We start from the raw sequence: 24,572 nt of genomic DNA, 5'->3' as shown, positions 1-24,572 counted from the left end.
CGCAGGCCGGACACCTCAGGGTTAGGAGGCGGGGAAATAAGCCGGAAAGGGGTGGGCTTAATTCTGGCCCCGCCCATCGGCTGGTCCGGGTCGCCAAGGGAGCCATTTCCTAGTTTCCGTCGACGCCTCCTCTTCTCGCGAGAAACTGGACATCTCTCGCTGCTCGCTCTGTTGTCTCGCGAGGGTTCTCTCTGGGTGGACGTGTGTGGTCATTTTGGCTGTCTGGACGAGCTCTTGTACCTGAACCGGAATCACTTCGGCTTTTACCTGGTCAGTACCCTTGACCCACGGTCTAGGCCCTCTGAGGTTTCGGTTTTTAGGACGTCTGAGGCTGCGACCGCTATGTAGGGAAAACTTAGGTGAGCTGCGGGCAGAAGGGGAGACAAGAAGGATCTTGTACTTCCTTCAGTAGATTTTCTCGCTTGTGCCGTCGTTGTGAAGAGAAAACAAGCACCAAAAGAAAACGACCGTGAAATAGCAGTGTCCCAGATATTACGCAGATAAGCAAGAACTAGAGCTAAGCTTCATAACTGAAAGGGGTGGTGCCAGCCTGGTTTCCAAGGTTACTGCTTTCACACTGAGGGAAAGAGCTTCAGAAAGGGTGAGCTTTTAGAAACTGTTCCTAAACTCTCTGCTACATTTGCCTCGAGCTAGGCTTCCAAGTAGAAAGTCCACAAGCTGCCCGCAATGAATAATAACACAGTCTGTTACTGATGGCAAGCACATTCTACGAGAGAAATAATAGCTCTTTTACAAATTGCTTCTGCATGCTTTGTTGTTGTTTAGTCGCCAATTCGTGTCCCATTCTTTGGGACCCCATGGACTGTAGCCCTCCAGGTTCTTCTGTCCATGGAATTTTCCAGGCAAGAATATTAGGAGTGGGTTGCCATCTCCTGCAGGGAACCTTCCTGACCCAGGGATTGAACCAGTGTCCCCTGCTTTGGCAGACAGGTGGTGTACCATTTGAGTCACAAGGGAAACCGTTTTCCTTGTTATCCTCTCAGCAGCACAGTTTTAGGGATGAGGAATCGAAAACACAGAGATGGCCCAGAAACTTTCTCAAAGTCCCGTATCTTGAGCCAGAATTAGGCTTGAATTCGGGTCATTGGTGTCTAACATCATTGCTCTTTGCGTTATAATAGGCTTCCAGGCTAACTGTTGCTATATGTTCAGCTTTAATTAAAGTGATGCAGAAAAATCCCCTACTTCTTTTTGTTTTTTCTGCATATTTACTTTGCCCTTGCATGAAAGTTTTAAAAGTTATTGACTCTATCCTGTTTAAGGAGAATGTGGTGCTGATTTATTTTTTTCAGACCTCAGGTTCAAGATCATACATGCACATAAAACCCTCCAAATGCAAAAACTTTGGTATTTTCATTGAGGTCAGAGTGATACGATTCTGAGGCAGGAAGACTTGTCATAGAATAATTATTCTGTGCTTCTTACCCATTTAAAAAATAAAGTTACCTGCCTAATAGTCCTAGAGTAGCCTGGAAATATTATCGAAACCTTTAAGAGTGATGATTTCTCTCCCACAGATACAAAAAATAAAAACACCAAAATTATTAATATTTACTTCACATCAAGCTTGAGTCATTTGCCCTGGTTTCGTAAGATCCAAGAAAGGACAACCTCGAAGGACAACCAGACTTTGGCAAAAAAAAAAAAGCAAGACAAAAATGGGAAATCCTTGATTATAATGGATTCACCTATCCTTTCCTCGATTTCATATTGGCCTTGCTTTGCTTAGCCTACCAATTGAAAATTAATCTGTAAAGTGATGTTAGCTGCTTAACATGTTACTCTTTCTTTATAGAAACTTTTCATTTTTATATGAGATTCTGGCATGTAAAAGTATGTTATTACTGTCACATTCACATACATTTTTTCATCAGGTGCTTAACTCTTTGCTAGATATGGAAGTAACTTGCCCAGAGTCATACATCTAGTAAGTGGCAGGGCAGAAGCTGGAAAACCAATCCTCTTTCCACCCTTCCCCCATGGAAAAAAACTTTTTTTTAATCTGCTTTGATGGTTACCTCTTCAAGCTCTTCTCCCTATTTAGTTCAGTTCAGTTCAGTTCAGTTGCTCAGTCGTGGCTGACTCTCTGCGACCCCATGAATCGCAGCACGCCAGGCCTCCCTGTCCATCACTAACTCCCGGAGTTTACTCAAACTCATGTCCATCGAGTTAGTAATGCCATCCAGCCATCTCATCCTCTGTTGTCCCCTTCTCCTCCTGCCCCCAATCCCTCCCAGCATCAGGGTCTTTTCCAATGAGTCAACTCTTCGCATGAGGTGGCCAAAGTATTGAAGTTTCAGCTTCAGCATCAGTCCTTCCAATGAACACCCAGGACTGATCTGCTTTAGGATGGACTGGTTGGATCTCCTTGCAGTCCAAGGGACTCTCAAGAGTCTTCTCCAACACCACAGTTCAAAAGCATCAATTTTTCATGCTCAGCTTTCTTCACAGTCCAACTCTCACATCCATACATGACCACTGGAAAAACCATAGCCTTGACTAGACGGACCTTTGTTGGCAAAGTAATGTCTCTGCTTTTTAATATGCTATCTAGTTTGGTCATAACTTTTCTTCCAAGTAGTAAGCGTCTTTTAATTTCATGGCTGCAATCACCATCTGCAGTGATTTTGGAGCCCAAAAATAAAGTCAGACACTGTTTCCACTGTCTCCCCATCTATTTCCATGAAGTGATGGGAACAGATGCCATGATCTTAGTTTTCTGAATGTTGAGCTTTAAGCCAACTTTTTCACTCTCCTCTTTCACTTTCATCAAGAGGCTTTTTAGTTCCTCTTCACTTTCTGCCAGAAGGGTGGTGTCATCTGCATATCTGAGGTTTTTGATATTTCTCCCGGCAATCTTGATTCTAGCTGTGCGTCATCCAGCCCAGCATTTCTCATGATGTACTCTGCATATAAGTTAAATAAGCACAGTGACAATATACAGCCTTGACATACTCCTTTTCCTATTTGGAACCAGTCTGTTGTTCCCTGTCCAGTTCTAACTATTGCTTCCTGACCTGCATATAGGTTTCTCAAAGAGGCAGATCAGGTGGTCTGGTATCCCCATCTCTTTCAGAATTTTCCACAATTTATTGTGATCCACACAGTCAAAGGCTTTGGCATAGTCAATAAAGCAGAAATAGATGTTTTTCTGGAACTCTCTTGCTTTTTCGATGATCCAGTGGATGTTGGCAATTTGATCTCTGCTTCTTCTGCCTTTTCTAAAACCAGCTTGAACATCTGGAAGTTCACGGTTCATGTATTGCTGAAGCCTGGCTTGGAGAATTTTGAGCATTACTGTACTAGCGTGTGAGATGAGTGCAATTGTGCAGTAGTTTGAACATTTTTTGACATTGCCTTTCTCAGGGATGGGAATGAAAACCGACCTTTTCCAGTCCTGTGGCTACTGCTGAGTTTTCCAAATTTGTTGGCATATTGAGTGCAGCACTTTCACAGCATCATCTTTTAGGATTTGAAATAGCTCAACTGGAATTCCATCACCTCCACTAGCTTTGTTTGTAGTGATGCTTTCTAAGGCCCACTTGACTTCACATTCCAGGATGTCTGGCTTTGGGTGAGTGGTCACACTGTTGTGATTATCTGGGTAAAGAGCCCAAACCAGATGTCATCAAGACAGTGTATAAGTGCTGTATTGAGGGGTTTCCAGGTGGCTCCATGATAGAAATCCCTGTGCAATGCAGGAGATGTAGGTTGAATCCCTGGGCCAGGCAGATGCCCTGAAGAAGAAAATGGCAACCCAGTCCAATATTCTTGCCTGGAGAATTCCATGGACAGAGGAGTCTGGCAGGCTACAGTCCATGGGGGTTACAAAAGAATACATCTGACAAAGTGGCTTTGTTACGGGAACCGCTTGGCTCCCAGAAGGAAGGAAGGCTATTTCATGTTCTCTCTTTTCCCTTGTCTCACGGTCAAGCCATTCAGCTTCAAAAGTAGGAGCTTCCCTAAAACTAGAGCTCTCGAGTCAGGAGTCATTACATTTCTCCAAATAAGCTCATAAAGTTAGTCCTGTAAAGGCTTCTGTGTACTTTTTGGATCCTCTAGATAATCTCGACCACAACTGGGACTGTTTGAAATTCTGCCGAGACTGAGGCAGCCCCTCCTAGAAGGGTGCCCTGATTTTCAGCCTGTTCAGATGGGAGACCCAGATACAGGGGCAAAGTAAAAGGACAGGAGGCAGCTGAAGTTTTTACACCCAAGTCTGCACCCTTAGGACACAAGTCTGGCATTTCTCACAGAGCACCACATAGGGCACTTCTGCCCATTTCTCTTGTTTTCTACAGAACTGGTCTAGTTGTAAAACAGTATCATAATTAAGACCTTTGAACCGGCCAGTGTCCCCCATCTTCCAAAGGATACTGTGGCCATTCAGTATCACAGAAGAAGATCAGGCATGTGTTTTTCAATTCTGGGGATCAAACTTGGCCCCGTTTTTTTTTAAATACATTTTAAAGGAGTGGTTCTAGAACTGTTAGCTCCCATCTGTAAGAGAGAACAAAGCGGCACCCACAGGCATGGCTTCTGTCCACTGTAGGCGTCCCGCCCTGCTCTAGATGGGGGTGTAGACAGACTCCACCGAAGCCTTCCTTGCCTGGCTGGACTTGGTCTGCCCCTTACGGACGCAGGTGCTGTACTCCTCCCTCCCAGTTCTGCCACCAAGGCGAGGTGGAGATGCACCGGGGTAGACCTGATGGCATCCCAGATTAATTTCTAGTTCCTTACCACAAAGACCTTTGTTTGATTCATCCTTTTCTCTGATGCCACCCGGGGTGAAGCAGCGTAGCTTTCCGGTCCCAAGCCGGGACTTCTAGGGGAGGCATCCGTCTTACGTATGTCTGTGCACATTGCCCAGTGCAGTCCTGACCGCAGGAGAGGTGGTGAGTCGTAAAGGGATGAGCAGCAGCCACGATGTCCCTTCTGAGCGTCACTACGCCAGTATAAGCGATAGCAAAAGAGATGGTGAGGGGCTGGCATGAGGAAAAAAGTGATTTTGTCCTCGAGTTACTAGGGCCATTCCTTCCAGTTCACTCCCACAGATTCCACAGAAGGAATATCTAAGGAGTTGGGACAAAAGCCACTGGAGAGCTTCCTCTGGTCCACTAAGAGCTACCGTTACCAAAGGAAGAAGCCCGCTGTACTTCCTAAGCGTTAACCTGAGAGATTCTCTTGGAGCTAGAGCTCCATCTAGCTTCTGACTCCCAGCAAGGCTCGGCACTTCCTGACTACCAGTTCAAGTTTGGGATCTAAGTAACAGTACACAGTAACAGCACAGATCACAAGTCCCTTGAAAGTCTGTGATCCGACAGATTAGGTTAGCAGTTCTGAGTCTTTTAGTAAAGGAAAAGAGAAGAAAAAGTGTAAGGAAGCAGAAACAAACTTTTATAAATAGGGTCCTCATAATGTTTATCTCATACGGTCATTGTGTGAATTAAATGAGTTAATACAGCAGTGCTTAGAACAGGCACTTAGCAAACATTCAATAAATGTAGCTACTACTGTGCTCACTTTGGCAACACACATACTAAAATTGGAACAATGCAGAGATTAGCCTGGCCCGTGCAAGGATGGCATGCAAACTCGTGAAGCACTCCATAATGTTTGTAGAGACGTGGATGGACCTGGAGACAGAATGAAGTAGGAGAAACACAAGCACTGTATATTAACGCGCATGTGAGGGGTCTAGGAAAATGGTGCAGATGAGCTTGTTTGCAAAGCAGAAGTAGAGACACAGATGTAGAGAACAAATGTATGGCTATCACAAGGGAAAGGCGGGGTGGGAGCAGTCAGGAGGTTGGGGTTGACGTACACTGTTGGCAGTGGGTGTAAGACAGATAACTCGTGAGAACATACGGTAGAGCGCAGTGGACTCTCCTGGCTGCTCTGTGGTGACTCGAATGCAGGGAAGTCAAAAGAGGGGACATGTGTGTGTGTGCAGCTGATTAACTTGCTGTACAGTGGGAACTAACACCATCTTGTAAAGCAGCTATAACCCAATAGAAATTAATAAAAATGATGTCGCTGCTACTGTTGCCATTACTGCAGCAGTGGTTTTCAGTTTGTGGTGGGGGCAGGAATGAATCTGTCTGTTCCCCAACCTTTGTCTACATATTGAATAAATAATTTCTGCATAATCTCACCACTTTTTTTAAAAAAGTCTGAGGTGCTATGGTTATGAATAAAATAAAAACTTATTTAAAATTACTAGTGGTTTATAACCTTTTCCATTATATATATTTTTAATCAGTGAACACTAAACATACAATTACTATCACATGAGTATAAACTATCTGTACAGTTTCTGACATCATAAAAGACGTTCTTAGAGTCAGAATATTGGTAAACTCAAATCTAAAGGGCTGTAGTTTTAGTAAGACTGCACCCAGCATCTATCAGCCTCTCCAGCCTTATTTTTTCCCTGTATCCTATTCCCTAGCTCCAACGATATCCTGTTTTTCAGGCTATATCATCTCTCTGACCCTTTGTTTGAGTATTTCATATTGGAACGTTTCCCCAACTTATTTTCTTCTTTCATTACCATTTATTGATGAATTTCTCCATTATTAATAATAGTAATACAAATCTCTCAGATACCCATATGATCACAATTATATCATTACTATAATTGTTGATCGAGAAAATATTCACTTGAAAATTTTATTATGAAGTGAGTAATCTGTTGATTCACAACATTGCATTAGTTTGAGGTATACAGCAATGTGATTCAGTTATATTTTTCAGATTATATTGTTACAGATTATTATAAGATATTGAATGTAATTCCCTGTGTTACACAGTAAATCCTTGTTGCTTATCTCTTTGATGTATAGAAGTTTGTATCTATTAATCCCATGCTTCTAATTTGTTTCTCCTTCCCTGTCCCTTTGTTAACCATAAATTTGCTTTCTGTGTCTATGAGTCTGTCTGTTTTGTGTGTAGATTCATTTGTATTACTTTTTAGATTCCATGTGTAAATGGCATCACATAGCATTTGTCTCTGTCTGACTGACTTCACTATAATGTTCCCTAGGTCCATCCGTGTTGCTGCAAATGGCAGTATTTCATGTTTATGCTGAGTAATATTCCATTGTGTATATGCACATATATACATACCACGGGCTTCCCAGGTGGTGCTAATAGTAAAGAACTCGCTTGCCAGTGCAGGAGACAGAAGAGACACGGGTTTAATCCCCAGATTTGGAAGATCCCCTGGAGGAGGGCATGGCAACCCATTCCATATTCTCGCCTGGAGAATGCCATGGACAGAGGAGCCTGGCAGGCTCCAGTCCATGGGGTTGCAAAGAATCGGACATGATTTACCTGGTGTCTGGAACAGTGACCAGGGTGGACAATGTCCGCTTGTCTGGCTTGCTTCGGCCCAGCAGCGGCAGAGGGCCACTGTTGGCCTGGCATGTGTGCTAAGTCCCGTCTGACTCTCTGTGACCCCATGGACTGTAGCCCTCTAGGCTCCTCTGTCCATGGGATTCTCCAGGCAAGAATACTGGAGTGGGTTGCCACGCTGTCCTCTGGGGAATCTTCCCGACCCAAGGATCTAACCCCATGTCTCTTGTATCTTCTGCAGCAGCAGGTGGGTTCTTTACCACTAGCGCCACCTGGGAGGCCCAGCAGAACTTGTCAAAGCCCGGAGCAAGGGGCCTGGGTAGAAGCACCGCACTGGCTGGCTGGGTCCTTGGGTTTGCTGAGAAAAGGGAAGAATGCAGTCTGTTCCTTCTTGTAGAGCCTTTATAATTCAACATTTAATTGAAGGATAACACACACAGAAAAATGCACCTACGTGTACAGCTTAATGAACTTTCATGAGATGAAGAAGCCCGTGGAACCAGCGTCCTGGTCAAGACACAGAGTGTTACCAGCATCCCAGAACCTCCCCCGCCATGCCCCTTGCAGTCATCCACCTCCACACCCCCCATGAGAGTAACTACTACCCTGACTTCTAAAACCACAGGTTACATCTGCCTGTTCTTCATACGTGTTGATCCTGTGAATCACACAGTATGTGTCTTTTAAGGCTATGTTTCTTTCTTCACCAGTAGTGGGTTCATCCTCGCTGGTGTGTGGTACACTCCTTGTTCAGTCGCTCAGTCGTGTCTGACTCTTTGTGACCCCATGGACCGCAGCAGACCAGGCTTCCCTGTCCTTCACTATCTCCCGGAGTTTACTCAAACTCACGTCCATCGAGTCGGTGATGCCCTCCAACCTTCTCATCCTCTGTCGTCCCCTTCTCTTGTTGCCTTCAATCATTCCCAGCATCAGGGTCTTTTCAAATGAGTCAGCTCTTCGCATCAGATGGCCAGAGTGTTGGAGCTTCAACTTCAGCATCAGTCCTTCCAGTGAATATTCAGAGTTGATTTCCTTTAGATACACTCATTACCACACTGCTTTTATCCCAAACTATTGTTGACAGATGTCAGAATTCTTTGCGGCATAGGGTTTTTACAAATGGTGCCGTGGAGAACACTTTAGTGTGTGTGTTTCGGGCACACACATCCTGATGCTGTTTGGCACATACCTCCAATTGTAGAAAATAACTTGCTCAGCTTTAGTAGATACTGCTAAGCAGCTTCCAAAGTGGTTGTGATACTGACCAGGGTTCTTGGCCTTCCCCAGTCAACAGAAATTGATGAGGCCAGGCCAAGACATTCAGGCGACGCTTTATTGGGGTTTCTGTGGTTGCAGGAGGGAGCGAAGACAAGTAACAGGTCCCGTTGCTCACTCCCTGAGGCCGGGTGAGCTGGTGCCTCGCATGGGGTGAGGGTGTGGGTGTGTCCAGTGTTTTGCCCACCTCTTTATGATGTTTAGTGCAGGGGGCATGTGAAGTGCCCTTCTTTTGCTCCCGACACACAATTTTTGCTCCCAGCTCTTTAGAAGTAGCAGTTGGGTTTTTGGTCTTTTTTCGATGTTTTGCCCAGAATTTACCCCAGCTGTGCATGCACGCAGTTGTTTTTAGTCCCACGTAGTTTATTTGCTTGTTGTTTGAGGAGACGTTTGTCTGGGCACAAGCACTCCAGCACTCCAGCGCAGGGCCCCAGGCCCCTGCCTGTCTAGGTTTTACCAACCGACATTCCCGCCAGGGGCATGTGAGTTCCTGGTTGCTCCATATCCTCTTCAACACTTGGTGTTGCCTGCCTTTTTCATTCCAGCCTTTCCATTGGCATCAAATGGTGACGTTAATTTGCATTGCCCTGATGAGTAATGCAAATGAGTGCCTTTTTGTATGTTTTATTGCCCATTTGGGTATCCTTTCTGGGAAAGAGATGGTTCACATTTTTTGTCTGGGCAGGTTCTTAACTGAGCAGGCTCATAGAAGCCTTGACTCCCTCCAAAGAGACAGTCTACCACGTGCATGCCACATTCTCCTCTGGGGACAACCAGCCCCTCTCTGGAATGGGAGGTCCTTTGGTTCTGGAGGCTAACAAGCCGGGTTTGAATCCCAGTTCTGCCTCTGACCGGTGCAATGACTCTGGGCTTGGTCTTGCCATGGATTAGATGGCAGTAATCATATCTACCTCACAGAGAACTCCATGAGTCCTGCAAATTACCCAACACACGGGGGTTCAGAAAGTAGGGGTTGGAGTTACATTGATTCAGCAAATCTTTTGAGGACATTTAAAATTATTGTATAGGGATTTCCCTGGGGGTCCAGTGGTTCCAGTGAAGGGGGTGCAGGTTCAATCCCCACTCAAGGAACTAAGATCCCACATGCCACATGGCATGGCCAATAAAATAAAATAAGATTATGGTACAGAAGAAGCTTCCCTGGTGGCTCAGATGGTAAAGAACCCACCTGCAATGCAGGAGACCTGGGTTGGGAAGATCCCCTGGAGACGAGAATGGCTATCCACTCCAGTATTCTTGCCTGGAGAATTCCATGGACAGAGGAGCCTGGCGGGCTACGGCCCATAGGGTCGCACAGAGTCGGACACAACTGAGCGACTAACACATTTTCAAGGTACAGAAGAAATATTTAATGATATTAAAAGAAGTTTGGGATGTATCATTAAAGGAACATTACTAGTAAGAAAATAGTAGTCTCAGCATATTCTCCTTTTTAAAGACAGTAAGAGAAAGAACTAGAAGGAAACACATCTTCATATTCATCATGGTTATCTCCACTGACAAGATTGTGGGTGATTTTAATTTTCTTTTTTATGCTTTCCTTAATATGCTAAAAATTATGCAATAAACAGGTATCAATCTGTAACTTGAGGAAAAACAAACAAGAAAAGTTATGTTTCCCAAAAAAGGCTATTTCCTTTAAAAAGAAGATCATCCCAAAGTAAAACAGAGTTGTACTCTTGGAGAAATAATCTTGGTGACAAATCTCCTGAATGCCAGACTTGCTCTATCAACATGTGGACATTTCTTTTTGCAGTAGAAAGAATTCATCAGTTAATATTTTCTGAATGCTTATTATATGCCAGACTCTCTGTGCTAAGAAATTTATGTGTGGAATCATCTGTACTTTATACAAGAAGCGAGTGAGGCTCAGAGAGAGGGAGGGACTTTCCCAGGGTCACACAGCTGGTGTGTGGAGGGGTCAAGCTTCAGACAGGTGACTCCTGAGTCCCTCTCAGGTCACCGCTGGGCTGTGGGCACGCTCCCCGCCCCGCCGCCCCCACGGGTCCACCACCACCTCGGGCACCTTCTTTCTCGGGGATGGAGTCATGAAGCAGATGCAGTCCTCTGCAGGGAGAGTTTGGGACTGGCTCCCACTCTGATTGCCTGGAACTCATTACTTCAAAGCCTGCAGTGCCTGCCAATGCTACAGACTTTCCAAAGGAGGACAAGGACACCCCCTGCTGCCGAAAGCCCAAGGAAGCTGGCTGCATGGCTCAAGCAAGCCCAGCCGTTCCAAAAATAATCTAGAGTGAGTGGAAGGGAATTCAGCCAGCCCGGAGGCCTCCCAGCCCCTCGCCACTCCCCTCTTACCTCTGAAGCCTGTTTCCAGAGCAGACTGGATGGCTACCATAAATCACGAGGTAAATAAATGTGCACAAAGCTGCTCTGTTCCCTTTTTAATTAAGAGCGTTTCTGAAGGCTTGGTGTTTTGGTTTTGTTCACCTCGACTGCGAGTCATGGAGTCCCTGCGTCATGCCTGTCAGTAACAGGACGTAGAACAGAGGTCTCCGAGGTGCCCTTTTGGAGGGGGCTGGGGTGAGGCAGGGGTACTCTATGGTCTGCCCTCTCCAGCTCCATCTAAGGTCATGACAGCCTTTTCTTTGCAGAGAGGAATGAAATAAGTCCTCTGGGTCCTTTTACCCAAAGAGCACAGACAGAGGAACAGATGAGAGCCCACTGCTCCCCGGAAGGGGCAGAGTCAGCATCAGGACCACCGCCCAACCCGCCCAGGGCTGCTCCTGGCGCTGCTCTGGGATGACTGCTGTTTGCAGCATGTTTCCCCCCGACACTATCCCCTCATGTCTCAGTTTCTAAAGAGAAATTCCGGACACTTCAAGAGCTTTGCTCGTGCCCTTGCCCTGGCCCGGAATGTCCTCCCTGCCTCTCTCTGGAAGGCCTTTCCGGTCCTCAGAACGGGTTCAGGGTCTCCTGCCCCCACGAAGCATCACCAGGCTCATGCTGCCTGGTGCCGGGCTGCCTTCCACCGAAGCGTTCTGTGAGCCTCTGGTCTCGGTCTGCAGGTGCAGTTGGCTGGATGTTCTACTTGCCTCTGAATCCTGCTTTTCTCTCCCAGGGAGACCCCCGAGTGCCTAGAGGGCACGATCACACTTTAGAACTCTTCCACCGGCCTGAAGTGCTTACCACAGCCCGAGCACACAGCACAGACCAAGAGTACTCATGAGAAAGGGGAGAGATGAGTCAGTGCCACGTGCAATCACAGAGGAATCAACAGACTGGATTTTCTGTCTACATATGACTTCCGTTATTTAGATCTGGGTCCTAGAAAGTAGAGACTTCATGTTTTCTTCTCTATATCCCCTTCTCACCACTGCTGTCGACACAGTGTCTTACACAGATTTTTGGTGAATGAATACATACTGTAAATTTAAACATAGATAGTCTCAAAGCTCCAGAAAATTATGCTCCAAAAGTAATTCTATAAATTGACTTCTTATACTCTGGAAAGAGGTGTCAATGTGTCAGCAAAATTTAGGGCTAGATAGCCACACTGTGTTGGCCTCCAAGGCACAGCCCATGTCTTCCTCATAGAATTATACCGTATGCCTAGCATAGCGTCTGGCACAAAAGTGAGAGTTGATAGGTGTTTGTTGAACGACTGACTGCAGAACGGATGAAAATAGAATTCAAGAGCAGTGTCCATAGTGAAGGTTCTGTATAAGCTTGATTTCCCACAGTTCTTTTTATCTACAGAGTAGAACCCAATGGAATTCCAAATCACCAATGTGTTGTTTTCAACTCTAACCTCCCAGATAGAAGATCATGTACACCCCATTGCCATTTTCATGAATTCAAGATTTTATAAAATCTCTAACAAACAAAACATAAAAAATACTGCCTTGGAAGGTGTTGCTGCTGTTCAGTCACATGGTCGTATCCAACTCTTTGTGACCCCCTGGACCACAGCACGCCAGGCCTCCCTGTTCATCACCAACTCCCGGAGTTTACGCAAACTCACGTCCATCAAGTCAGTGATGCCATCAAACCATCTCATCCTCTGGCGTCCCCTTCTCCTCCCGCCCTCAATCTTTCCCAGCATCAGGGTCTTTTCAGAGTTGGCTCTTTGCATCAGGTGGCCAAAATATTGGAGCTTCAGCTTCAGCACCAGTCCTTCCAAAGAATATTCAGGGTTGATTTCCTTTAGAATTGATTGGTTTGATCTCCTTGCAGTCCAAGGGACTCTCAGGAGTCTCCAGCCAGTTCAAAAGCATCAGTTCTTCTCAGCGCTCAGCCTTCTTTATGGTCCGCCTCTCGCATCCACTACTGAAAAACCCTAGCTTTGACTAGATGGACCTCTGTCAGCAACGTGATGCAGAGACGTATTTAAGCTTACAGTGGGCGCTTTAACAGCTGCAGGAACAACAGGCTGTGAGGGCACAGAGGAGACAAGAGTCGGGCCTGTGGGCTGAGTCAGGGTGTGGGGAGGCTCAGGCGAGGTTGGTCTCCACACCCTGGTTGAAGACACAGGGGCTTAACACAGCTGCTTAGGCAGGTTAAGCCTGTGTCTGCCTGCTGGACTGAGAGAGCCCGCCTGGGCCTGGCAGGCCTGGGCGGCCTGGCCTCTTAGCCAAACAGCCAATGCACCAGCTAAGGCCCTCATGTCTGTGGTTCCCTGAGGTCCCTGAGTTGGGGGTGGGGGGTTAGCACCTCAGCCAGTCAGCAAAGTGACCTCTACAAGAGAGAGCCATTTGGAATCATGTGGGAACAATGGCCAGACACCTGTGATAACTGACCTCAGTTCACATCTGGAGGGTGAATGGAGTTTACCCAAACCCAAGGGAATGAGACACCCCACAAGTGTCTGTTAGCCTTCACCCCATCATTGCTCTATAGGCGGCAGGTGCAAGCTCAATATTGTTTTGCAAATAAATTGTAGCCAGGAGACCCAAATCTGAGGGTCCCTGCCTTTCCTTTATTTATTTATGGTTTTAATATAGATTTCAGTGGATCTGGGTAAATCCTATAATAACGTTACTTTCCTAGCCTGGATACAGATGAGTGCAGTTAGAAATCCTGCCCTGTACAATGCATGCTGGGAGCGTGCCGAGCACTTGAATGCCACGGGCCAAGCACGCTGGGAGGGAGAGAAGGCCAAGAACCACACCCTGCAGGTTCATTCCTTCAGAGGCAGGGGCCAAACAGAGTGTGCAGTACATGCCTATCGACTGCTGTCAAAGAGATGCCCTCAATATACCATCCAGGGACCATCCAGTCATGGAATCAATGATGGCAGCTACACTTGCACAGAGGAGACCACTGTGGGCCAGGCTCTGTGCCAGGCCACTTACCCTCATTGGTTTATGACCACTGGTGCTGCTTCACAGAGAAGACAATCCCATTATAAACAAGGAAACGGGGGCTCTGAGCGATCAAAGAAGTTATCTAAAGTCCCATAAATAGGAAGCGGCAGTGCACAAATTCAAAAGCAAGTCTAAGTTCATGCCTACCTGATCGATATCTGCTTATCTACATCTACGCATCACGGGTCCATCCCACCTCCTATCCATCCATTCATCTACCTGTCCATCACCTATCCCGTGGTGTTAATAGGAGTCACATCCTCAGAGTCTCAGAAACAGCAATGACCTTCTCCCTCTTCCCCACAAAGTGACTCTGGGGTCAGAGTTCAAACATGTTTCTTTGTGGACTGATCCCTGAACTCAGGCTTCTCAGGACCTCCGGTTAACTCACTGCTGAGTGGTCTAGGTGCTCTGTTGCCTAGCAAGGTCTTACTCTAGAAGTGAGGTAGGATGGGCCCCAACCAGTTAGCCACCCTCCTGTGACTTTCTGTGAGAGCTCTCTTTTCCCTTTAAAGAATAACAAACCATCAAATCCACAAATATCATTCCCCAGCATGGAATATATGGAGGCGGGGGGTGGACAATCAGTTCCTAGCAGAATCTGACATACTCAAAGCCCCAACACAAATATGTCTCATCCATGCCTGTCACAGATGACTGAAATTCTACTGTTAGAAAGTCGTTCCTCTGCTTTACCCAAGCAATCCAATTCTGCAAATATAAACTTCAGATATGTTTAAAAAGTGGAGGGCATAGTAACGGCATGTAGCAGCACTATTTATAATATAAACAATTTAAAAACAACTTAAGAGAGGATGATTAAATACACGGAAGACTGGTTAAACAGAGGAATAGCTAAACTGTGTTAAATCCATACCATCCATCCATACCATCCATAGGTAACATGTAACAATTAAAAGAATGAGCCTATTCTATACACAATGAAACAATCTCCCAAAGGTGTAAAATGAACAAGGCAAGATGAAGAATTCCATGTTGAATAACACCCATACAATTGGTCAGTTCAAATGCGAGGAGACCAGCTCTGGAAGGATGGAGACGTTTGGTATCAGCGGTGACTGCAGAGAGGGAAATCGGGTGCATGGGGGCCTGAACACGAACAGTGGCTGTCACACTGCTTTTTGTGAATGCCGCCCATGAGGTGGTCCTGATGGAATAAGGGCTCTGCAACCTTGACTAGCACAACACGTATTATGTAATAGAAAATGAAATTTAAATTTAAACATATGTTAGGAAGGTAGGAATGAGGTCATTATGATAAAATAAGTTGTTCCTTGTACTTCTGAGGATTTGAGTCATTTTTTTTTTTTTTCATTCATTCAGGAAATACTGATTTAGTCCCAACCATGTGGGGTATGCTGAGTACACAGAGGTGAGTAGAAGAGATCTTACTCCTATGTGGGAGGCATGTATGCCTGGGAGTGTACATATCATCAGCTAACACTAGCTGAGTGCCTGCTGGGAGCCCAGGGTCCAAGCAACAGGCATTGTGGCCCAGAGCACAGTTTCGGGGCTGACCGACCGTCTGGATGCTAAGCCTACCTCTACACTTAAAAGGGCATCGATAACCCTCTGTGCCTATTTTCTCATCTGTAAACAGGGACTAATAACAGTTTGTTCCTCATTGAGTTGTGGTGAGGATGAAATTAGCTGACACTTGTGAGGTTCTTAGAACAATTCCTGGCTGGGCTCACCGTGCCAGCGTCCTGTGTGTTTATTACTCCCCGCCCAGCCCAGCATGCTACAGATACAGCGGGAATGAGACAGCCCCAGCCCACACGCAGAGGGTTTACCATCCCTGGAGGTAGACATTGAACACTTAGTTACCATTGTGTCTGTCTCCCAGGGAGAGACAGAAAAATAAATAGGTAACTATCACCCCACGTGCTGAGCACTCCTGGGCCATAGGACTGCAGGTGGAGGAGGAAAAACGCTGAGCCTAAAGGCAGAGTCGGAGAAGCAGAAGCTGGGAAGGGTGCTCCAGGCCAGGGCACAGCTGAGCAAAGGCAGGCAGGCCCGCGGAGGGAAAGGAGTGTGTGATGCAAGGGAGGGGGAGCTGGGAGCAGGGAGGGCAGGCAGAGGCCGGCTCAGGAAGGATCCAGGTTCACCCCCAGAGCAACGGGAACCCACAGAGGCTTTCAGCAACCCGGTAAGACTCGCCCTTTATGAAGCCAGCACTGTCTGCAGGCAGCAGATGGCCCGCACGGCGGGCAAAGTTGGAAGCAGGCGACGAGAGAGGCCGCCAGGTCAGAGAGAGGAGCATCTAGAAAGTCTCCCTCCCAGAAGAGAAGCTTGCAGGGGAGAGGCTGCTTAACCCGTCGTGTGCCTGCCGGCCAGCCCGCGCTCCACAGAGGTTACTCCTGTGAAGAGGAGGCGAGGGATCGCCCACAAAAGGGAGAGGCTCTGTGTCCCTTCAGTTCTGCCAGGACGGGCCTCTGGGTCTCCTTCTCTCCCTGCTGTATCTCCAGCACTGAGAGCAGGGCCTGGCACATAGACGCACCCAGCACGGGCTCGCTGTCGGGAGGCCAGCAGAGCGCACAGGACGTTCGAGGGCCACCAAGATGACGCAGCCAGGGAGGCAGGAGACGAGCCACGCAGCTCAGCAGCCAGACACGCAGGACTTCAAGGAGCGATCTGTGGCCACGGAGTTCAAGGAGCGTAAAACCTTAAGAATCCAGCTTCCAATGCAGGGGACGCCGGTTTGATCCCTGGTCAGGGAACTAAGATCCCACAAGCTGCGGGGCAAATAAGCCCAAACGCTGCAGTTACTGAGCCTGCGCTCTAGAGCCCGTGCACCCCAGCTGGAGGAGGCTGTCGCTGAAACTAGAGGCCTGCTTGCCATAACAGAGTCCCCGCACAGCCAGAAAGAAAACAGGGAGGATACAGTCCAGTAAGCATCCATCAGATTTTGTAACCACTACCATGACGATGCTGTCACAGCTCTGTCAGCCTAGAAGCTCAGGGAGCATCACATACATACGTACACAGATTATATTTAGGACCCGACCTTGAGGGGCACATACAGCGTAGAAGACACAGCTCATTTCCTTGATGTTCACAGGCTAGTGAGGAAGATCTTGTTATTCACAGCAAAGGCAGTTCACAGTATTACAAAACTCCATTTCTGGTTTCGGTAGCTCTCCCCTGGATCACTTCCCTAGAGTCCTATAACTTGATAATGAAAGCATGGAATAAATAGGTTTACAGACCTTGTCTTCACTCATTAATTCTTGAGGTGGGAGTTCCTCAGTGTTTGCCAAGAGAGTTGCTTAAATACAACTGCAAATTTGCAAAATAGATGTTGTCATAAGGAAGAAGGCATCCTAGCTGTATAAATATTTCATAAAAATTTTTCATTACAATAGAGACAAAAGATTGGGGAAATGCTGGCAGTTATGATTAGTATTGTCTAATAGGTCAGATACGAGTACAACAAGTATCAACACTTTGAACCAAAGTCTGCGGTGGTCCCTTTTACTTCTTCCTCCTAAACGATTCAGTGCCAAAGGCATCAGGTGGAGCAGAGAGGTGGGCGTTCACGGTGGGGAGGGAAGGCAGGAGGCCAAGGAGACCCACAAGGAGACCCACAGCCCCAGGGACAAGGAGGACTCATTCAGGGAGGGTGGCCCGGCCTGTGGTGTCACCAGCTGACCAGGGTAAGGGGCGGGTTCCTCAGAGGGCTGAGGAATGGTAGCCTGGCGTGTGGTATCAGAGGGTAAGGAGTGTCTCTGCATATATGTGTGTACACAGGCTAATGTATATTCCTTAGCTTTGCCTGGGAGCAGCAACATCTCAGTAGGAATGAGCACATCTACTGTCCAGATCTTGGATTCTAAATACCGTTTTCCATTAAAATGTGGGACTTCCCTTGTGGCTCAGTAGCTAAGAATCTGCCTCCCAATCCTGGGGACACAGGTTTGATCCCCCGTCTGGGAAGATTCCACATGCTATGGAGCAACTAAGCCCCTGCACACCACTGCTGAAACCCATGCATGGTGCAGCCAGCAAGTCACAGTTACTGAAGCCCATGTGCCTGCAGCCTGTGCTCTCCAACCAGAGAAGCCACTGCAGAGAAGCCGGTGCACTGCAGCCAGAGAGGACCCCTGCTCTCCGCAACTAGAGAAAGGCCACACGCCACAATGAAGACACGACACGGCCAAAAATAAATAAACATAGCAATGTGCACAGGTCAGAATGGGACCTTTGGAAGGAGGTCACCATTATCCTCATTACCTCCACCATGGTTTCAGTTCAGTTGCTCAGTCGTGTCCAACTCTTTGCGACCCCATGGACTACAGCACGCCAGGCCTCCCTGTCCATCACCAGCTCCTGGAGTCTACTCAAACTCATGTCCATCGAGTCAGTGACACCATCCAACCATCTCATCCTCTGTTGTCCCCTTCTCCTCCCACCTTCAATCTTTCCCAGCATCAGGGTCTTTTCAAATCAGTCAGCTCTTCGCATGAGGTGGCCAAAGTATTGAAGTTTCAGCTTCAGCATCAGTCCTTCCAATGAACACTCATGTCTGATTTCCTTTAGGATGGACTGGTTAGATCTCCTTGCAGTTCAAGGGACTCTCAAGAGTCTTCTCCAACACCACAGTTCAAAAGCATCAATTCTTCTGCACTCAGCTTTCTTTATAGTCCAACTCTCACATCCATACGTGACTACTAGAAAAACCATAGCTTTGACTATACAGACCTTTGCTGGCGAAGTGATATCTCTGCTTTTTAATATGCTGTCTAGATTTATCGTAGCTTTTCTTCCAAGAAGCAAGCATCTTTTAATTTCATGACTTCAGTCACCATTGGCAGTGATTCTGCAGCCCTAGAATATAAAATCTACTATTGTTTCCACTTTTTCCCCATGGTCAATTTCTATTGCCTGAGGAAGGCCAAGAACTCTAGTTGGTAACATAGACATGGGGGTATGGGGGAATGGGGATTTAGTGCTTAATGGGGATGGATTTTAAGACAGGGATGAAGAAAAAGATCTGGAAGAGGATGGTGGGGATGGTTGTACAATGTGTGTGTGTGTGTGTGTGTGTGTGTACTCAATGTCACTGAACTGCACACTTAAAACTGGTTAAGATGGTGTGTTTCGTGTTATGCATGTATTTTCCCACAATAAAAATTTTTAATTAAAAAAGGAAACCAATTGTTAAGTTACATTCACTTTAAATGTTTAGTTTCAAACTGTTGGTGGGAAAAGTGACAGCAGCATTTATGCGTGTCTTGAATTAAATATCAAATAGTCTCTAACTCAGGCTTCCTGTTCCAACACCATAGAAAGAATCTTATCTTGGAAAGGAAGGTTTCTGTGTTTGTTTCACATGGCCAAACATTAACTTTATGACTCTGTGAAAATTTGGGAAAACTCTTTCTGCCAAACCTGACTGTGAATGTCCATTCTTAGAGAGTCTTAGAAGATTGGAGAGCCTTGTTCTTCAAAGCAAATCTGCTGGTAGTTACTAAGCCAAATAAAGCAATCCAGTGGCAGAACTCCAAGGTGTGACGGTGCTGTGGGCAGGAAAGGCAAGCCCGTCTGTTTCAGAGTTTGCTTGGCCTGAAAAACTAGAGCACGCATGTTTGCTTATTGAGTTCAGAGCTTCTGCAGTGCTCGGTCACACCAAATTCCTGTAGCCACGAAATAGGACACAGGGGACCCACAGGCAGTTTACACACATGATACTACAAACAGCGAGTATGGAGTCACATGGTTTCACGGAGGAGCCCTAGGGATAACCCAGGAAGGTACTTTAATGTCTGGCTGCACTCCACCACACAGCTCCACCAATGGCATGACTACAAGCCTACTTCAAGGTCACCAGTCGCTAGCTTTAGGAGCAGAGGGCTCCATGCATGTCCCCTGCTTGGGAAAGGACTGGCTGAGTGATAATGACCTGACACTGCCCGCACCCATGGAAGATATGCTGAGCTAAACAGCCAAGCTCTTCGATTCACTGGGGCTCAGCCTCTTCATGTCAAGCCCCAGATATGCCAGGACAGACACTGCTTTAGAGCCTTCCAATGCTATGATTTTCTCCTTGTTTTGTTTGGCCACCCCGCACGGCATGTGGGATCTTAGTTCCCTGACCAGGGATCGAACCTGTGCTCCCAGCTTTGCGAGCAGAGTCTCAATCGCAGGACCACCAGGAAGTCCCCCAGTGCTTTGATTTTCATAATCTGTAACTACCTAGGCAGTAATTCGTGAGTTGATAGTGGTATGACTATCAGGTTTTTTTTTAATTCCTTTGTTAAGAGTATGTGTGTGTTTCTTTAATTGAGAGTAAAATTAACTTGAATTGGTCATTACATAGAATGACTCGTCTCAGAAGTATACTTTAGTCCAGAATTATACTCATGCTGCCCTGAAGGAGGTATGCCATCTGACAGTGTAAATGCAAGGAGACAAACATATAACAGAGCCCTACTGCAAAAGTAAACACGATGGGACAAATATAACGTATGTCCTTTAAACTTAATCCTTTTTTTCTTAAACTTAATCCTCTTATGCCAGGTCTAATATAAGACAGTTTGGTTTAAAGGACATGTGTACATATGGGTTATATTTCAGAAGATGAGTAATTGATCTAAATCCAAACAAAAACAAGCTGGGTTCCAACAGGATCATTTACACACATCTGTAGATGCATGAGCAATGGGCTCCCCCACGGCTCAGTGGTGAAGAAGGCCTGCAGTGCAGGAGCCACAGGGGCCTGGGGTTAGATCCTTGGGTCGGGAGGATCCCCTGGAGAAGGGGATGGCAACCTTCTCCAATATGCTCGCCTGCAGAATCCCACGGACAGAGGAACCTGGTGGGCTACAGTCGCAAAGAGTTGGACACGACAGAAGCACATTGGCAAGTACTTCACAGACAGCTATGCCGAGGTGGTTAGATGGATGCTATGGGATGGCTCAACCAGTTGTTTCAAAGGGCGTTTCAGCGCATCCAGGAACAGCTGAGACTCGGCCTGTGTCTGTACTGCCTGAGGGCGGGTTCACAGGCTGAAAGCACGACCTGCGACACTCCCACCCCGCTCTGCTTTCTGGTTGAGATCCTCTGAGATTTCCTTTTCTGAGTATTCGTGGCCACCAAATGTCTGGGATTCGATCCCAGTTGTAAAAGCTCTCTATTACCATTGCATGAAACCAGGCACTATTCCCCGTCCCATCAGTGGGCACAGGAGCCTTGGCAGTGTTAGTTTAGAGGTCACTATTGGCCCAGAGTATGGTTTAGAAGCCATGATTGGCTCCAGGAGTTGGTGATGGACAGGGAAGCCTGGTGTGCTGAGTCCATGGGGTCACAAAGAGTCCCACACGACTGAGGGACTGGACTGAACTGACTGATTGGACCAGAGTGCTTCCCAGGTGGCAGAGTTGGTAAAGAACCTGCCTGTCAATGCAGGACGCATGGGTTCAATCCCTGTGTTGGGAAGATCTCCTGGAGCAGGAAATGGCAACCCACTCCAGTATTCTCGCCCAGAGAATCCCATCAACAGAGGAGCCTAGTGGGCTACAATCCATGGGTTCGCGAAGAGTCGGACACAACTGAGCGACTGAGCACTCACAGCTGGCCCAGATGAAAGCCAGAGCTCCATTAGCAGTCTCTGGGTCGACGCGGAGGGAGGCCCCTGGGCGCCCTTGGAGGGAAGTGCGCAGTCGGAGCCCAGACAATCACGGGGAGAATGCTGCAAGCCTCCGGGGGCCACCCTAAGGCAGCGTCTGCCCTCGGCCACAAGGGTGGCGGCTGGAGCCTTCGGTGGTGTTTCCATGGGAACGCTGTGGGGTGTGCTCGTCTATTTCTATGGAATCTGTCACCATGGCACCTACTCGATCTGAAAAACACGGGCTAAAAACAGAACATACAAGAAAGCGGGGAGTCACCTCCCTGCAGTCCCCTTCTCCCGCAGTTGCTGTGGTACCTTAAGATTGCTCAGTGGACTTTTCGCTTCCCGGTTTCCATGCTGGAGATGGCCTTTAAAAGATAAAAGGCTTGCCTGTCGGCATCTGCGTCGTCTTGGGGGTAATGTGTCCCGAGGCTCCAAGAAGTTTGCTCTCTGCTCGCTGCAGACGTGAAATCCCTGAGGAGGAGGTAGCCCACCCAGGAAGTCCTCTGGGGCTTGTTCAGGTCTTGGGGGATGGGGAGGGGGGGTAGGTGCCGCCAGTTCACACGGGTGAGCCAGGAAAGGACTGTGTTCACTCCCACAACAAGGGTCAGGCACTCTCCTGACAGCCTCTTTGGGGAGCGACCCACAAGGCCACAGAGCTCCGCGGAAGGTCTTCCCTAATTCAAGGTCACCCCTTGTCTAAGTCGCTTCAGTCATGTCCAGCTCTTTATGACCCCATGGACTGTAGCCCGCCAGGCTCCTCTGTCCATTGGATTCTCCAGGCGAGAACACCGGAGTGGGTTGCGGGGCCCTCCTCCAGGGGATCTCCCCCGCCCAGGAATCGAACCCATGTCTATTATGTCTATGGCCGGCCAGTTCTTCACCACTAGCGCCACCTGAGAAGCCCCTTCACAGCCGAGCGTTCATTCCAGGCTCTGGATTCAGACAGAACCTGAGTTCAGATTCCAACTCAGTCACCTGCCAGCCACGTGAGATCCGTGGTCACCCTCCCAGAGGTCAGTGTCCTCGTCCGTAGAGTGGGGTGAGAAGGCCCGGGGACAAGCGGCTCGCTCTGCCCTTGGCTCTCAGGCTCGCCCTGGCTTGACCCACCGAGGAACTGCTGACTGCAGAGCCGCGGGAGGGCGGGGTGTACCGAGGAGGACCGCGCCGGCCTCGGGACAGGGATGCTCAGCCCCGCCCCCGTTTCCCGCCCTCGGTCCTGGGGTCGCCAGCGGAGCCCGGTTCACGAGCCGCCGTCTCCAGACTCCCGCGGTGTCCGCGGGCACAGCCCGTGTAGCCGAGAACGGGCTCCTGCTCCGAAGCAGGCGTCCCCGCGCGGAAGGTCGTCACCCTGCGGACTGCTGACCCAGGACAGCGGACTTCTCCGGGGCGGGAGGAAATTCCAGCGAGGTGCCCTCCAGGCTCCACCAACGCCGCAGCCGCGGAGAGACGCAGGCCCGGCCTCCGCTCCCCTCCCGCCCCCGCCCGCCAGTGGCGCGCAGTGACTCTCTACCCGGAGTCACACGGGGGCCTCTTCTTGTCTAATCTCCGCGACGAACGTTTTCAGGAGTCAGTAGTGGCTAATGAGAAAAGGGTCAGCCTTTATCGTAGAAGGAAGGGCCCACTCCCTGGGCTCGCTGGCGTGCGCCGCAGTTAGGCCCCGGCTCACGGAGGCCGGGCCCCTCAGGCTGGCACCGCACCCCGCAGACCCCCGGGGCCGCTTCCCCCGCAAAGGCTCCAGTCCTCGCAGCTCCCCCTGAGAACACTGTTCTCCCCCGACAGGTCTGGGGCCTCGCTCTCATCCACAGCTTCCTCCACCCAAAAGCAGTTTCCCAGAACCATGGCGCCTCCCTGCCAAATTCCACATGTCAGGAGCACCCAAGAGCTCCCCTGGGGAGTCTTGTGCTTCCAAGGAACCGGTCCCTCCTCCAAGGCCCTGGGGAGGGAACATGTGACCTAAGCTAAGCCAGCCTCATAATCCCATGTCTCGAGTTCATGTGACCCAGCTTGGTCCAATCAGAATGGCTCCTGGGGCGCTTGCTGAGGAAGAGAAGCGGGGTAAGGTATGGACGCGGCGTGTGGACCGCGCCTCCGGTCCCCCGACTGTCACAAGCAAAGCCGGCCTGAGGGTACAGCCTATGTGCTTAGCGCTCAGTCGTGTCAGACTCTGCCACCCCGCGGACTGTAGCCCGCCAGGCTCTTCTGTCCATGCGATTCTCCAGGCAAGAGGACAGGAGTGGGCAGCCATGCCCTCCTCCAGGGGATCTTCCCAACCCAGGGATCAAAACCAGGTCCCTTTACTCTGAGCCACTAGGGAAGCCCACAGATACAACCTACAGATGAACAATTTCTATTTGTCAGCCATACCTGAATAAAGAGGGAAACGTAAAATGGATCAAGTATTCACTTGCACATTTTAAATAAGTGTGGGGGAGCCAGCCTGTAGGTGAAACTGGCGCAGTAACCAAGGAGAAGCTCTGCGGCCACCACCACGGTCGCAAGCACCCAGGCGTCCCGCCTGGCCCTGCCTCTGAGTGTCTTAGTTTTCCGAGTCAATCCATTTCATTTGTGTTTAAACCAATTTCAGTTGGATTTTCTATAACATGAGGAGTAAAAAAAAAATTCCTGGAACATTACTTTCTCCCTGTTAGTTTCAGACCCTTCGCCTCATTCAGAGCTCAGTTCCAAAGTTAGGTCTTGAAGGAAGTTCACCTAATTCTATTTCATCCTTTCTCTCCAGCCCCTGTGCACTGTTTATGAAGTATTGACCATATATATGCTCCTAACTATAAGATCCTTTGAGATTGGTAGCGTCTCCACTTTTCCAAAGAGGACACTGAGGTCCAAAAAGGTGTGAAATCATTTTCTCTGAGGCAACACATTCAATAATGGATAATAAGAGCAGGACCAGAAATGGTATCAACTCTGTATGGTCTATAAACTATTAA

The 24,572-nt window shown here is 48.2% G+C and overlaps 1 long non-coding RNA gene and 1 other non-coding gene across 2 annotated transcripts; both read left to right on the top strand.

The window, feature by feature from the left end:
• The first annotated feature begins 1 nt into the window (after window position 1).
• On the top strand, window positions 2–18,344 carry LOC122443964. Its single transcript, XR_006270160.1, has 3 exons — window positions 2–270; window positions 15,339–15,387; window positions 17,931–18,344. It is a non-coding gene; the product is annotated as an uncharacterized LOC122443964 (long non-coding RNA).
• Window positions 5,537–5,638, top strand: LOC122444429. Its single transcript, XR_006270266.1, has one exon. It is a non-coding gene; the product is annotated as a U6 spliceosomal RNA (small nuclear RNA).
• Window positions 18,345–24,572: the final 6,228 nt, after the last annotated feature.

Source organism: Cervus canadensis, chromosome 6 (assembly GCF_019320065.1).
Source record: "Cervus canadensis isolate Bull #8, Minnesota chromosome 6, ASM1932006v1, whole genome shotgun sequence".
NCBI classification, from domain to species: Eukaryota; Metazoa; Chordata; class Mammalia; order Artiodactyla; family Cervidae; genus Cervus; species Cervus canadensis.
Note: the sequence above shows the minus strand (reverse complement) of the source record. Positions and strands in the feature narration are given on the sequence as shown.